This window comes from Danio rerio, chromosome 5 (genome assembly GCF_049306965.1).
Source record: "Danio rerio strain Tuebingen ecotype United States chromosome 5, GRCz12tu, whole genome shotgun sequence".
NCBI lineage: Eukaryota > Metazoa > Chordata > Actinopteri > Cypriniformes > Danionidae > Danio > Danio rerio.
In genome coordinates, this window is record NC_133180.1 from 1,179,816 (window position 1) to 1,197,428 (window position 17,613).

Sequence of the window (17,613 nt, forward strand, 5' to 3'; positions counted from 1 at the left end):
CCGGCTAAACTGATGAGCGAAATTGCTTGGTCTAAATCATGATAATTCAGCGAGTATTCGTCTGATGGAATGGTGCTGTTAATGCTAGGAATATTGAATTGTGAGGAGCGGAGACCAATAATCAAGGGTTTTTGCTAGAGAATTCTCAAGTCGCAATGTCAATAGGACTAATACACGAACGCTGAACAGTGGGGCAAGAATAGTACTATCATGAGTTTATTATCGATTCTTTTTGATTAACGAATTCACTGTTGCAGGTTCGGTAGTCGCAGATTGTAGATTGGAGCAGAATAAGGTTAAGGAAGGGAGAGCTGGAACGCCCGGGTTAGATCCTTGGGTTAGATCTGAAATCAGAAATCAGAAGTTAGTATCAGGGTGACAATGCAATTCAAGCAATTTGAGAAATATGGCATCGTGTATGTGAGCTATGTGAGTGGAAATGCATCCTTTATTTAGAGTGTGATTGTATTTGAAGAGCATATAAAATGTAATGGGTTGGATGAGGGTCAGGTTCTGCAGCCAAATGTCATGGTCTTTTTATTAATGCATGGTCTGATAGCTTGATATCGCTACGTGCAAGGATGGTAGAGGTGAGCATTCATCCCCCCACAGAATGGCAACTGGATGGAGAGCTGAGGATAAGGGGTATGGTTTGTCTGGTGGTCCTGGAAGTGTTTATTGAAGTTCCGTTGTCAGAAATGTCCTCCTATTCATAGCAGCCAATCAGGAAGTTGTTTGTTGCTGTTTCACATCCAACTGACTTGCCATTATAAGCTTACATAAGACACTAGTGTATGAATAAATGAGTCACTGGTCTAGTGTAATTGGACCCCAGTGCTCTGTGTATAATTTATTTATTTATTTATTTATTTATTTATTTATTTTTTTTTTTTTTTATTTATTAAAATTTTTTTTTTTTTTTTTTTTAAATTGCTAACATCAAACTCTGAACTCTATAAGACTTCGAGGGCGATGTCACCACTTAGTAAAACTGTGAATGGAATGTTAGTAATTAGCTTTACTTTAATCCATGAATAACATTTGTTGATATCTTAACTTCATTCACAAGCTTGTCTGGTCCAAATTCATTCATAAGACTTGCAACAGAGTCAAGAGAGAGGGCAGGACCTTCTCCAGAGAGCTTATTGGGTGGTGACGCTTCTCCTTACAGCTATTGGCTTAAAGGAGAGCCAGTCAAGCGTGCCAAAGGTGAAAAAGCCCGGCGGCCATTTTGTTGATCAAGTTCACCATTGTTTATGACTTGAGCTGTTGCTTGCTGAACATTCCAGCAAACAAGCTGTTAAATGTTATGGATCAGTGGATGGGCAAGAGGCAAGTATCTTTAGTTAAAATCATTGTTTACACTAGTCTTGTTATTCAAAAGATTTATAAATGTTTTAGTCTAAATGTTTGGTAAAGTTATTTTTGCAAAGCTTCCCTTCATGTGCATAGCATGTGCACCGCTAGGAAAAAGGTAATAGTTCAGTTTCATTGCGATGGCTTTGGAGTTTTTGGCTGTCATTTGCTGGAGAATAGGGTTGAAGACACAGCAGATGCGTTGAAGTAGAAGGTTTGATGTTTGTTGAAGTCGTTGATGCAATTGTTGGAGTTGTTTTGAAGTAGTAGTTGTTGTTGCTGCAGTTGTTGTTGCTGTTGCTGCTGCTGTAGATTGTAGCTTGTAAATTATAGCTAGTAGCTTGTAGATTATAGCTGGTAATTTGTAGATGGTAGCTGGTAGATTGTAGCTGGTAGGTGATAGCTGGTAGGTGATAGCTTGTAGATGCTTTGGTTGTCCATGCTGGTTTAGAGTAGGTTCTTCAACGGAGCTAGCTACGGTGAAGCTGCCTCTTCAAAACGAAGATAGCAATGGAATAAACCCCAGGGTATTTATAGTAGTTTAGGAGTCATCTGATTGGATAGTAGTGAATTGGATAATGCGGGTCAGCTGCTAGCAATCATAAGCACGTGATTCTCTCGAAATTTGTTTATACATAAACTTCACGAGGAAAACAGGTAAATTAAATGACATTTTGGCAAGTGGCTGTGATATAACAAAGAGTGATCAATTTAAGAGAGGTTGAATATTATTCATACACACTGTAGAGGAAAGTCCACCTTTAACCTGGAAACTTACAACTGTAAAGTCTGGAAAGTATTAATTTTTTCACAGCTCAGAATTATATGAAAACACTTTTTAAAAATTACTCAAAAAAGAATTTGACCTCGAAACTTGATTTTCCAATTTTCTTTCTTTAAAAAAATCAAACTTTATCCTGAAAATGCAAAACTCTTAAAATGTCAGAAAAACTCAGAAAGCATTAAAAAAGAGACTTAAAAAAGTCTTTGACCTATGAACTAATAAAGCTAACAATTAGATTTTTTCTTCATTCACTTTCCTCCAGCTCAGTCCCTTCATTCATGGGTGAAGGTTAAATGCGTGTAAGCCTTTTCAGCACATGTGAAAAGAAATATTTGTATTTGTTAAAATTTATTTCAATTTGATTCCAACTTTGAATTTAATCTGACTACAGTTTATAGTTATTAAATTTAGCTTCTTCCACTTCAAGCATAGGTTGTGATTTGGTCTAACTTTGATTGATTAACCTAATAAATCCTTATTGTCAGTAATGGTTCATCGTTTACCTGAAGTCTGGCCAGTTACATCTGCTCACGGACACATCCCCTCAGTTCTGGTTCTAAGATAAAGGAAATTAGTTTACTGTTAAATCTATTAAGTGATATTAGGCCGCCCATGCTTGCTCATACTTAAAGAAACTTCGATTTAGCCACTAGATTATATCATACTAAGGCAGTGATTGTTGGGCATGGCTAACTCTATACAGAAACTGACCCAGCCGGGACTCGAACCAATGACCTTTTTGCTGTGAGGCCACAGTGCTAACCACTTAGCCACCATGCCGCCTTAGATTTTTTTCTTTAAAAAGTAAAAAAAATTCTTGTAAACTCTTAAAAACACCAACCCTGAAATACTCAACAGCTAAAAAATAAAAACTTTAAAAGTCTAAAATTGGAAAGAAAAAATTCTAAATGTGACTCATTATCTTCAACACTATACAGAAAAATCTATTTACAAATTTACTTGTGAAAATAAAACTCTGTAATACAAAACTGAGATGTTCAAAATGGCGAGAAACCCAGAAAGTTAAATAAAGGTGCATCCCAAATCACAGACTTATGCACTATTCTACGCCTAATTCTCCTATGAGAGTGCAAAGCATGGGTTTTTAACTACAGAAGTTCAAACTGTAATTCTGCAGAATGAATAAAAAGTAACCAGAGTGATACTGAAAAACTACATTTGGATGAATGTGATGGATGGATGGATTGATGGATGAATGATGGATGGAAAGATGGATGGAAAGATGGATGGATGGACAGAGAAATATGGATGGGCGGACAGATAGATGGATGAATAATTGGATGATGGATGGATGGATGGATGGATGGATGGACAGAAACATGGATGGATGGATAAATAGATGGATGGATGGATGGATGGATGATGGATGAATAATTGGATAGATAGATAGATAGATAGATAGATAGATAGATAGATAGATAGATAGATAGATAGATAGATAGATAGATAGATGGATGGGATGGATGGGCGAATGGATAGATGGATGAATGATTGGATAATGGAAGTATAGATGGATGGATGGATGGATAAGTTGAAGGACGGATGGATGGATAAATAGATGAATGATTGTATGTATGGATGTGTGGATGGATGGATGGATGGATGGATGGATGAATGAATGGACGGACAGAAACATTGATGGATGGATAAATTGATGGATGGATGAATGGATGGACAGAGAAAAGTGGATGGATGGATAAATTGAAGGATGGATGGATGAAGGGAGGGATGAATAAATGAGTGGATGGATGGATGGATGGATGGATGGACAGAGAAAAGTGGATGGATGGATAAATTGAAGGATGGATGGATGGATGGATGGATGGATGAAGGGAGGGATGAAAAAATGAGTGGATGGATGGATGGATGGATGGACAGAGAAAAGTGGATGGATTGATAAATTGAAGGATGGATGGATAATTGGATGGATGGAAGGATGGATGGACAGAGAAATATGGATTGGCATATGGGTAGATGGATGGATGGATGGATGGATGGATGGATGGATGGAGGGATGGATGGATGGATGAATGAATGTTTAAATGGGTGAATAAATAGATGGATGGGCAGATGGGTAGATGGATGAATAATTGGATGGATGGATGGATGGATGGATGGATGGATGAGTAGATTTGTGAATAAATAGATTGATGGATTGATGGATAGATGAATAGATGGATGAACAGATGGACGGTTTTGATGGCTGAACAGGAAGATGGATGGATAAAATTACTAGGAACACGGACAGAAATAAAGAGGAATTTAAAAAATCAAATAAGAGAAGTCAAAGGACACATTTGAGGAGGTTAAGAATGAGTCAAAACATCATCACACTGCCTGCTAATGAACACACACACACACACACACACTGTTACCCACTGAGTGAAGGGTTTAATTAGCGCTGCTGGATTCACAGGTAGGTTAACAACATCTAATGAGGCCACTGACGCTCCCACAGGTTTAGTTTGGGTGACCAGACACTTCTAGAGGGCGAATCACACACACACACACACACAAACACACACACACACATGCACAGACTGCATGTAGACCCATGCATCAGCTGAATAACCATCCAAGTGTTCATTAGATGGCCAAGCAGATCCAATTAGAGCAGCGCTGGTGTCAGAGCGGAGGATAATTGGTCAGGAATGAGCTGAAGTCCTGCTTGATCTTCTGACAGCTCAAAATCAAGCTTCATTCGGCTGCATTACAAACAATACAGATCTGAACACTCTTAAAGAAACCGTACACACCTTCTCTGAGTTAGAGGAAACATGTATTAAAAAACAATGAGGTGACAAATCACAGAGCTCATTTGATGATCATTGTTGTGGATTCATAATTATTGTCATGGAGTATTACTTATTGTTAAGGACTGTTATTTATCACTGATGTAGATAGGATAGGGTTAATCAAGCATGCTTCTTCCTGTTGCTTTTCGCAGATGTATGACTTCAAATTGGTTTGTATTGAGTTGCATTATTTGCTTATGTATAAGTCTACACTCTTAAAGGGACAGTACACCCAAAAATGACAATTCTGTCATCATTTACTTTACAAAGAGAATATACTGAAGACTGCTGGGGAAAAACAGCCACTGACATCTACAGTATTCCTTGTTGACTGTAAACAGCAATTAGTTGACTAAGTTGAACTAAATTAGTCGATGCTTTCAAAGCAGTTTAATTGACTTTAAACAGTGGGTGTGATCAATGCTTTAAAGTAATTAATTGAATTTACTTTTTAAAGGCAGGTACAACTGATGCTTTGAAAGATTAGTTGACTTTGTGAAGTTTGTTTTAAACTAATTTCGAGAGGATCATGTGCTTATGATTGACCACGTCAAGACCCGGATTAGACTACGATTGATTCACCAATCAGATGCTTCCTAACTCGAACTAGTTTTCTTTTCTCCGTATCTTTGTGTTGAATAATCCCCCACACCTACCTTCCCTTCTTTCCAGATGGGTGACATGGTGGCTGTGATAAGCACTGTTGCCTCACAGTGAGAACGTCTCTAGTTAAGGACTGAGCCAGTCTGCATTTTATCAAGTTTGCTCATTCTCCACCGTGCTCGCATGGGTTTTCCCCGGTTCTACAGTTTCCTCCGACAGTCCAAAAAACATGCAACCTGAGTAAATTGAACATACAAAATTGGCATCATGGTCAAGCTCCTAGCAAGCCGTATATTTCTCCTAGCCAGGGCTTAATTTGTGCCGAAACACGCCAGATCTGGATCTGGCACCTCTGAAATCTGATCTGGCACCTTATTTTACCAATCCATCTCCTCAACTGCCCTCCTCCCCTGTCCATTGCTCACTTTCTTCCGTGACTCCCCAACCTTTTCACTTTTGTCCGCAACACCCCCCCACCCGCTCTTCACTTTCATCCTTCATCCGCGACAGCCCTCCACCATCCAACGCCCCCCAATATTACCTTCTTCAATGTGTGCTCGCATTGACTGTTTTGTGCTTGAGCGCCTCCAAGTGCTGTTTAATGTAAGTTCAGCAGCTCTGTGCACGTGAACAGATGTGTGAGCATGAGGCGTTTCTTTAAAAATGGCGTTTTTACGACTGGTGTTTTGCACGTTGGTGTGCACATTCACATTGGCACCTATTTAGTCACGAGGCGTTAAACGTCGATTGAAAAGCGCAAGCAAAAAGCGTCCTGTTGTGCACAAGCCTTTAGTGTGAACTCTTGAGACCTTAGTAAAATGTCAGTTAACCTATGCTTTTTAACCGATTGGTTGACTTTCCTTTTTATCAGTGTGCACTGTTTAACTGGCGGACACATCTCTGCAATAGTGCATGGAGGTCGGGGACAGCACCTCTCGACTGAGCAACTGGGGTGGTGTTTCCATTTTGACTTTTTCCTAGTCTGAGGCCATGGTGCTCCACCGGGAAAAGGTGGCCTGCCATCTCCAGGTTAGAGGAAAGTCTTTACCCCAGGTGGAGGAGTTCAAGTATCTTGGGGTTTTGTTCAGGAGTGAGGGAAGGATGGAGCGTGAGATTGACAGGCGGATTGGTGCAGCGGCAGCAGTAATGCAGTCAATATATCAGTCTGTTGTAGTATCGCAGGAGCTGAGCCGAAAGGCAAAGCTCTCGATTTACCGCTTAATCTATGTTCCTACTCTCACCTATAGTCATGAGCTTTGAGTCAGGACTGAAAGGACAAGATCTCGGATACAAGCGGCCAAAATGACTTTCCTTCTCAGGGTGGTAGGGCGCACTCTTATAGATAGATAGGGTGAGGAGCTCTGACACCCGGAAAGAGCTTGGAGTAGAGCCGCTGCTCCTCCACATCCAGAGAAGTCAACTGAGGTGGCTCAGGCATCTGTTTTGGATGCCTTCTGGACACATACCTAGGGAGGTGTTCCAGGCATGTCCCACCAGGAAGAGGCCTCGGGAACACCAAGGACATGCTGGAGGGACTGCCTTGGGATCCCCCTAGAAAAGCTGGAGGAAGGGTCTGGGGTTCTCTCCTGAGACTGCTGCTGCCCCTGCGACCGGGCCCTAGAAAAGCGGAAGAAAATGAATAAATGACAGTGATTATTTTAAAATGATTAGTTGACTTTACTTTAAAAAAAGAATTTAGAAAGTGAGAATATTCAATGCTTTTTGAGCTAATAGCTGACTTCAATGCCTCATTCACACGGGGCGTCAACGCTTCCCATAAACTTTGAATGGGTGATGTCAAGCATTGCAGAACTGCTTTGTGGATCCGTCGGTGCCGCTTCAGAGGCGTTGCTTGCTGCTGAAGTTGGGACTCGATAGAAACGTCAGCCAATCAGATCAACCCGGGCTCAAACGTAGCCCCGCGGACATTTCTCCGGGCAGTTTTTGTTTTCGCGGACCCGCGAGAGGCCGCTGTGCGCGTCTTTTTGCGTCTCGCCGCTGTGGAGCGACCGTCCGTCCGACTGGCTGGCTGAACGATCGACCGGGCGGCCGGTCTGTTTTTCATCTTACCTGATTTCTGGAACCGCTCGTCCCCGGACCCGATCCCGGTCGTCCCCGTGGCCAGCTCCTCCTCCGCCGACGTAACGCTGCAAGCTAAGCGGGCAAACTGATTGCAGCGGGAAAGCCCTCCACACGGAGGCGAGCTGTCGGCCGGCGAGCGCGAAGAGGAGGAGCGGAGCGGCACCACACCGCCCGCAGAGTTCGCTCGAAAAAAACTAAACGCGGCCATACGTACCTCCGGCCACATAAATTGCGGTCTCCAGAAACGTCCGCGGGGCTACGTTTCCAGAATGAGCTTGGGTTGAATCAGATCGCTGTATGCAAATACACCAGCTCGATTGCAGTAGCCGACAGTGGCCGATTGCTGACTAATTTCATTGGCTGACACTGCTAAGAAGATCGCATCAGCCCCAACTTCAGACACGCCCTCTGTCCAGCGTTGACGCTGAAGCCCCGTGTGAAGTAAGCACATTAAAAAAAAGATCTATTGGATTTACCAAAGAAAATTTGAAGGTAGGTTTAAACAATTTATATGGGCATAATTTAAACAAACTAAGTTAAACATTACTAAATTTAATTTGTTTAAATTTAACCCATATAAATCATTTGTAACAATTTAACAAAAATCTTTTTTTCAGTGTATAATCAATGTTTTCAAAGCGATTAGTTGACTTTATTTTTTGACACTGTAAAATCGATGCTTTGATAGCGAATAGTTGACTATTTTTTCAAGTGAGTAAAATCTATTTTTTTAAAGCAACTTGTTGACTATTTAGGTTTAAAATCGATGCTTTTACAGTGATTTGTTGACGACTTTAACATGTGAGTAAAATCAATGTTTTTTTTCATATTTTTTTTTAATAAATTTTTTTCTTTTATAAATGATTACTTGGCTTGTATAAAGTTCAATGATTTTTAAAGAGATTAGTTAACTACAATTTAAAAGTTGCATATATGACACATGTTAAACATGAACTTGTGTGTTCATTCATTCATTTTCCTTCAGCTTATTCATCAGTGGAATAAACCACAGCAGAATGAACTGCTAACTATTCCAGCATATATTTTACACAGCAGATGCCATTCCAGCTGCAACCCAGCAATGGAAAACAGCCATACACACTCATTCAAACACACACTCATACACTATGGCCAATTTAGTAGATCAGTTCCCCTATAGCGCATGTGTTTGGACTGTGGGGGAAACCGGAAACCCACGCCATCACAGGGAGAACATCTAAACTCCACACAGAAACACCAACTGACCCATCCGAGACTCGAACCAGTGACCTTCATGCTGTTAGGCGACAATGCTAACCACTGAGCCCCCGTGTTGCCCTGAACTTGTGTCATACATGTAATTTGCATATATTTACATACAGTAGATCAGATTTCTACATGTGATAGAACACTAATGATATTGTGAATATTCATTTCTGTGATATACAGTGAGCTGGTGTGCTATAATGACAGGTGTTTGAGAAGACGGATGCATCGCGCCACCACAGGAAATGATTGCTGGTGACTGAACGTGTCATTTCCTGTGATGACAAACACAAACACATTATAACTGAAGACTGATGAGCGATGCGGGATAAAGCCGAGATTAATCATCCGTCACGTCCGCATGTTTCACAGCGACTGCTGTAGATCATTAATAATCAGACGAATCAACAAACACCTCCATCAAGAGCTTCACTTTATCCTCCATTCAGACCAAATGATCAGCCCAATCATTTATAAAACGTTGAGTAGTAATCGTCCTAAAAGTGGACGTCCGTCTGAAGGAACTGTAATTTATATATTAATGTTCAGGCAACACGGTGGCTCAGTGGTTAGGACTGTGGCCTCACAGCAAGAAAGTCGCTGGTTTGAGTCTCGGCTGGCTCAGTTGGTGTTTCTGTGTGAAGTTGGCATGTTCTCCCCGTGTTGGTGTGAGTTTCCTCCGGGTGCTCCGGTTTCCCCCACAGTCCAAACACATGCGCTATAGGGGAACTGATCAACTAAATTGGCCGTAGTGTATGAGTGTGAATGAGTGTGCATGGGTGTTTCCTAGTACTGGGTTGCAGCTGGAAGGGCATCCGTTGCATAAAGCACATGCTGGAAGTTGTTAGTTGGCAGTTCATTCTACTGTGGTGATTAATAAAGGGACTAGTAGTTCAATTACGCTAATATTTAAGTTAGATATATTTATTTAGATTGTATCGTTTGTCGATGGCCAGTGAGAAAATAATCTGCCACCGGTGCTGGTAAAATAATATTATTTTCAGTTTAGCAAATTATTTTGTTTGTTTACTTAATTTTGTCATTATTTCTGAATACAAGACAATATTTTCAGCTTGTCTAGAAATTACGTTAATTATGGAAGTTTCCTGGGAGAAATAACGAAATGGGAGGCTGGCAGGTGATTGGTCTGAAATATGGGGGACTTCCGGGACAAACAGGCGTGTTGTGACCTCCAAATTTATTTTGCATCTCCAATATAAATCTTCAATTTTTTTTTTCTTTGATTCAATTTGTCAAATTGTTGAAAATTAAAACTTTTTCAAAAGCTCTGATAGAAAAAAAAGTGACTTGCTGCCAGTGATGTCGTTTACTGTGAGGTAAAACTGTTATTGTTGACTGATACCATCGACTCTGATACCGTCAACTTTGTTATCATTGACTCTGATGCCCCCAAATCTGATATCGTCGACTCTAATACTGTTGACTCTGATACCGTCGAGTCTTATAACGTCCACTCTGATAACATCGACTCTGTTACCGTTGATTTTGCTAATGTCGACTCTGAAATCGCTGACTCTCATAACGTCAACATTGTTAACAATAATGTAGGCTCTGATAGCGTCGACTCTGAGAACATTAACTCGGTTATCGTTGATTCTAATACTGTCAAATCTGATACCGTTAATTCTGATACCGTCAACTCTGATACCGTCGACTCTTATAACGTGGACTCTGATAACATCGACTGTTACCATTGACTTTGTTAATGTCGACTCTGAAATCGCTGACTTCCATGACGTCAACTCTTACACTCTGTTATTGTCAACGGATATTGTCAACTCTGACAATGTCGACTCTGATACCATCGACTCTGATACCGTCAACTTTGTTTACGTTGACTGATAACATTGACTGTTATCATTGACTGTTATTATTTACTGATAACGTCAACACTGATAGCGTAGACTCTGATAACATAAACTCTGTTATCGTTGACTCTGATATCGCCAAATCTGATACCAATGACTCAGATACCGTCGACTCTGTTAACATTGTCGACTCTGATACCATCGACTCTGATACCATCAACTTTGTTAACGTTGACTGATAACATTGACTGTTGTCGTTGACTGTTATTATTTACTGATAATGGCGACTCTGATAGCGTCGACTCTGATAACGTCCACTTTGTTATTGTTGACTGTGATACCGCCAAATCTGATACCAATGACTCAGATACCGTCGACTCTGTTAACATTGACTTTGTTATCGTCGACTATGTTAATGTCGACTCTGATATTGTCGACTCTGATACCATCGACTCTGATACCCTCAACTTTGTTAACGTTGACTGATAACATTGACTGTTATCGTTGACTGTTATTATTTACTGATAACGGCGACTCTGATAGCGTAGACTCTGATAACGTCCTCTTTGTTATCGTTGACTGTGATACCGCCAAATCTGATACCGTATCTGTTAACGTTGACTCTGATACTGCTGACTCTGATCCCGTTGACTTTGATAACGTCGACTTTCTTGATGTCAACTCTGAATTTGCTGACTCTTATAACGTTGACCGTTGACTGCTATCGTCAACTCTATTACCGTCGACTTTGGTAATGTTGACTCTGAAATCGCAGACTCTAATAACATCAACTCTGCTACCGTCAACTATATTATAATTGACTCAGTTATTGCCGACCGATATTGTAGACTCTGATACATTAATTTAATTTTGTTGTCGGCTTAGTGCCTTTATTAATCCGGGGTCACCACAGCGGAATGAACCACCAACTCATCCAGCACGTTTTTACACAGCCCTTCCAGCCGCTACCCATCTCTGGGAAACATCCGCACACACTCATTCACACACACACTCATACTTTACAAACAATTTAGCCTACCCAATTCACCTGTACCGCATGTGTTTGGACTGTGGGGGAAACTGGAACACCCAGAGGAAGCACACGCGAACGTAGGAAGAACATGCAAACTCCACACAGAAACGCCATCTGAGACAAGGCTCGAACCAGCGACCCAGCAGCTTTCTTGCTGTGAGATGACAGCACTACCTACTGCGCCACTACGTCGCCGACTCTGATACGGTCGACTTTATTAATGTCGACTCCGATAACGTTGACTCTGATAACGTCAACTCTGTTATTGTCGACTCTGATAACTATTACCGTTGACTCTGTTATCATGAACTGTTACCGTCGACTGCTACAGTCAACTCTTTTGTTGTTTAAATAGTTAACAGTTTAGCAGTAAAGGTGATCAACAATTGGTAACAGATTCAAATGTCCCCTATCACATTTAACCATTTTGCATTGTTTTATAATAATAACGGATTCAGTTTTCTGTAAATTAAACATTTGTTGTATATCATTGCAGGTCAAGGAAAGTTAAAGGAAGATACTTGAAATGAGAGTAAGAGAGAGTAAGAGAGAGAGAGAGAGAAAGAGAGAGAGAGAGATCTATAACTCATTCTATGAGTGGTCGTTCTGCTCCATTGACCCCGATGATGGACTTCTGTCTGCACAGGAACACAAAGCTTCTGTTCTTCCGCTCTTCTTCATGTTTTCTAAGTGGAAACAAAAGCGTCTGAATGATTTATAGATCAGCTGAGGAGGATGAGTGTGACCCTGCATGACCTCTCTAACCCCACCCCCTCCTACAGAGCTGTGACTGATTGGACAATCAGCTGAAGACAAAAACAAAATACACTGCTGCGTGACCAATGATTAGCCTTGATTTATACACTAAAGTCAGGCTTATTTCTCCAGCAACAGAGTGTTTTATAGCTGGACAGGAGGACGAGAATAACCAGAGTCGGATTGTATATGGAAGCATATCAGTACCACAATCCAATTGGAAAATAATATGCAAAATGGCAATGTAATTATTTATTTAAATGTGCATTCTTCATGACATCCGTGCAGAGTTTAAAACAAAAATAAAATTTCATTACATAATTTGCATGTTTACCATTTCCGACTGCAATTTTAATACAGAAATTACATATAAGGTGCTAAATTAAATTGAAAATCATTCATTCATTCATTCATTTTCTTTTCGGCTTAGACCCTTATTAATCTGGGGTCGCCACAGCGGAATGAACCGCCAACTTATCCAGCATATGTTTTACACAGTGAATGCCCTTCCAGCCGCAACCCTAAATTGAAAATGTAATAGCTTAATTGAATTGATGTGTGTAATTGATTGCATTAAGACTTAGTTTAAGAAAAGCAAGCACTGCATTATCATCATTACACCATTGGATGTTTGAAGCAAAATTTAATGACTTAAATGACAAATGCTTTATTTTTTATATTATATTACCTTAAAAGGAAAAATATGAAATATATATATTCACATGAACATATGATCCAAATCTACTAAAAAAGTCCATTAAATGACTAAATAATAAACAAAAATTACAGCAGTGTTTTTCACTCCTCTACTTTGGAAAAAGTCAGGAAAGTGGGCGTGTCCAGCTCTGTTTAGGGGGGAGGGTTGGAGGAGCAAAAGAGGAATGATATGGGAGTGTCGTTTTGGGCACGTGCTGATTTTTTCAGAGTCAAAACACACACACACGCACATACACTCAGAGAAGAAAGTGACTGTGTTTAGTTGGACATCAGTAATCGAATTATTTGACAAATTATTAAATGGTGGACTTTAACGGCAGTTTGGCTCTTTCATTCAGGAATTTCAACGTATATTTGATTGGAGGAACTGCTCTAAGCGTGGATTTTTTATGCAATGTTTGATACCGCACGGCGAATGAGAGAAAAAAAACTCAGCATTTCCTGGAAACTTGGATGTACATGACAGGTAACGTCAGAAAGCCCTGGTGTTATTCCGGTCACAAAATGCAATCAAAATCCTACACGACGAAAAGTTTGGTTGTGGTGCTAACATGTTTACACTCGGTGTAATAGTAAGTTCGATTTGAACTAACTTTGCCATCTGAATAAAAAAAGAGTACTGGTCACTCACTTACCAAACCTGTAAAGACAGAACAAGCAACAGCAACTAGAGCCGCATCTTTATTAAGAGGAGACGAGCAGCAAATCCAGATCTTACCATTTGCAGAAGAGAAAAGCTCTCAGGTAAACAATGTTCCTCCTTAGACACGTATTGTTGTCGAGCGTCGCGTGCACTGTAATCCACATGTTAGTCCAGCTGTGCTGTTATAGAGAGTAAATGAAAAAACCTTCACTGCAGCAAATTATAAACGCAACACTGCATGCTTGTTTTGGCAACACAACGTGGCGTCTCTCTGCCGTCTAAACACTGTAACATTAATGAATATTAGTGAAGTTGCACAATAGAGCACGCTGATTGGTTTGAACCAAGCTTTACTCATGCATTAATGCAGCACACTCAGAAACGTACTACGGTACTCCCAGGCACAGACGTCCAGTCTACATGCTGAAATACACGCTAAGATCTAATGGCCGTGACGCAGCTTCAAAAATTAGTTTCAAACCGGAAGACGTTTGCTCAACATAACGCAAAAACTACCAATTTTCACTTTTTAATGAGATATATGTGTCCTAATAGTGTTTATAACAGTGTGGGACACATATACCACTGTCAACAGCTCAACACATGTGTTCTGGTGTTTCGTGACCCTTTAACAATAAACAGCTATGAATAGTATTTAAAAATGCACAAATCAAAATAAAACACTTGCTACAAAGATTAAATATTGAGTTATTTACCTGTATCTTGTGTGGCCAGTAATCAACATATTAGAGAACAGTGAACGTGCAAATTTGATGTTAAATTATGTAAATATTGTCAATAAACAAAAAAGGAGAGTACAAGCAAATATTTGAACTTGAAATGTCTAAAGTTCGTGTGTGTGTGTCCTTCAGTGAGAAAGCAGTCGATTTGCTTCCATTTGAGTCACTCAGATGCTCAGGCTTATGTTTAATTTTTCAACAACACTGACAATATGTCGATATCCCCTGAAGATGGTAAACAAACACAGCGTGAAACCTGACAGCTATGTAGAACTGAGCTCCACTGAAGAACACAGCTCTGAACACAGCTCTGAAAGGTCAACATCAGCACAATCATACAGACCTACCTGAAAAAACTGATCCAGAACATGATCCAGATCACAGTGCATATCCACACTCGAACCCTGATCCAGATTCCAATTCAGACTCATTTCAAATCCAGATAAAGAACATGATCCAGATCACAACCCAGATCCACACTCGAACCCGAACCCTGATCCAAATTCCTGTTCAGATTCATTTCAAATCCACATTAAGAACATAATCCAAATCACAATTCAGTTCCACACTCAAACTCGAACCCTGATCCAAATTCCAATTTAGACTCATTTTAAATGGACATAAAGAACATGATCCAGATCACAATCCAGATCCACACTCAAACTCAAACCCTGATCCAAATTCCAATTCAGACTTATTTCAAATCCAGATAAAGAACATGAACCAGATAACAATCCAGATCCACACTCAAACTCTGATCCAGATTTCAATTCAGACTCATTTTAAATCCAGATAATGATCCAGAACACAACCTAGATCCACATTCAAGCCTTGATCCAGATTTTAATCCATTTAAACCTTTCCATTTAAACCTTTACAGACTTTATTTCAAATCTAAACCAGAACATGATATAGATCACAATCAAACCCTGAACCAGATTCAAATACAAACTATTTCAGATTCAAAACATGATCCAGATCAACACTCAAACTCAGATCCACATTCCAACACAGGCTATATTTCAAATCCAGATCCGGAACAGAATCAATACCACAATCCACACCCTAACATAAACGCAGATTCCAATACAAACTATATTTCAAATCCAGATTCAGAACATGGTCCAGATCCCGATTCATAGTCAAACCCTGATCCAGAATCCAATAAAGAGTCTATTTCAATTCCGTATCCAGATCCACAATCAAACCCTGGTCCAGATTCCAATACAGAATCTATTTCAAATCAAGATCCAGAACATGATCAATAATCCAATCCACACTCTAACACAAATGCAGATTCCAATACAAACTCTATTTCAAATCCAGATCCAGAACAAGGTCCAGATCCTGATTCACAGTCAAACCCTGATCCAGATTCCAATAAAAAGTCTATTTCAAATCCAGATCCAGATTCACAATCAAACCATGAACAGATTCCTATACAGACTCTATTTAAAATCCAGAACACAATCCAGATCCACATTCTAACTCTGATTCAGATTCTAAAATAGTCTATTTGAAAACCAGATCAGAACATGATCGTAATCCTGATCCACACTCCACACAAACCCTGATCCAGATTGCAAAACAGACTTTATTTAAGATCTAGAACATGATTCATATCCCAACCCAGATCCACACTCAAACTGTTCCAGATTCCGATACAGAATCCATTTCAAATCTAAAGCATGATCCAGAATTTAATCCAGCTCCATATTCAAACCCATAATCCTGATTCCATCTGACTTTTTAAAATCCAAATCAGAACATAATCCAGATCACAATCCAGATCCACAATTAAACCCTGAACCAAATTCCAATACAAACTATTTCAGATCCAGAACTGATCCAGATCCACACTCAAACCTTAATCCAGATTCCAATACAGAGTCTATTTTAAATCCAAATCCACAACATATTCTAGATCCACACTCGAACCCTGATCTAGATTCCAATACAGACTCTTTTTCAAATTCAGATCCAGAACATGGTCCAGATCCCGATTCACAGTCAAACCCTGATCCAGATTCCAATGAAGACTCTATTTCAAATCTAAAGCATGATCCACATTTTAATCCAGTTCCATATTCAAACCCATAATCCTGATTCCATCAGACTTTATTTTAAATCCAAATCAGAACATAATCCAGATCACAATCCAGATCCGCACTCAATCCCTAATCCATATGCCAATACAGACTTTATTTCAAATCCAATTCCAGAAATTTACCAGATCCACACTTTGTGTGTGTGTGTGTGTGTGTGTGTGTGTGTGTGTGTGTGTGTGTGTGTGTGTGTGTGTGTGTGTATTATACTCCTGTGACTAAGGCGATCTCTTTCTTAAATCATAAATGTTTCTGAAATGTTTTCTTTTCAGCCATTTGTGGATAGTTTGTGCTCTCCGTGATTTATATTGTCTTCATTACTGCTAATGTTTCACTGATTTAGCAGCTAGCTTTGATGCTAAAACATGATGAAATACTCTTAAAGCAAACATTTAGGAGTCCTGCATTTAGCTCTGACACCATCATTATTTCAGGAGCTGTTTTAGCCTTCAGATGTTTTTAAGATCAACAATTAGACGACAGCTAATGCGGAGTGATTAAAGTATGTCCACTGATAATCCATCTCCCAACACATTAATGCAAATAAACGAGCAGAAAAACATCGAGCGGAAATGACAGATAAACCCACAGAGCATCTCTGATCATGCAGTTATTAATCAGCTCACAGCAAACCAGATAAAGAGTGGCGAAAGATCGATCAGAAGCGGCAGACGGACATTTTTCACTCATATGAGGTGAGAAACGTCTGACATTCACATCAATAATGCAGATCCTGCATTAGAAACAGCTGATTCATTACCCAGGCTCATTCATTCAGGCTTCATGAGTCTCCATCAAACACTCCTTTCTGTTTAATCCTGTTTTTGTTGTGCTTTGTAGAGTTCTTCACAGGATTTGTGCGTAAATGTGCCATGAAATTTCAATCTGGATGTAGCTAGGCATA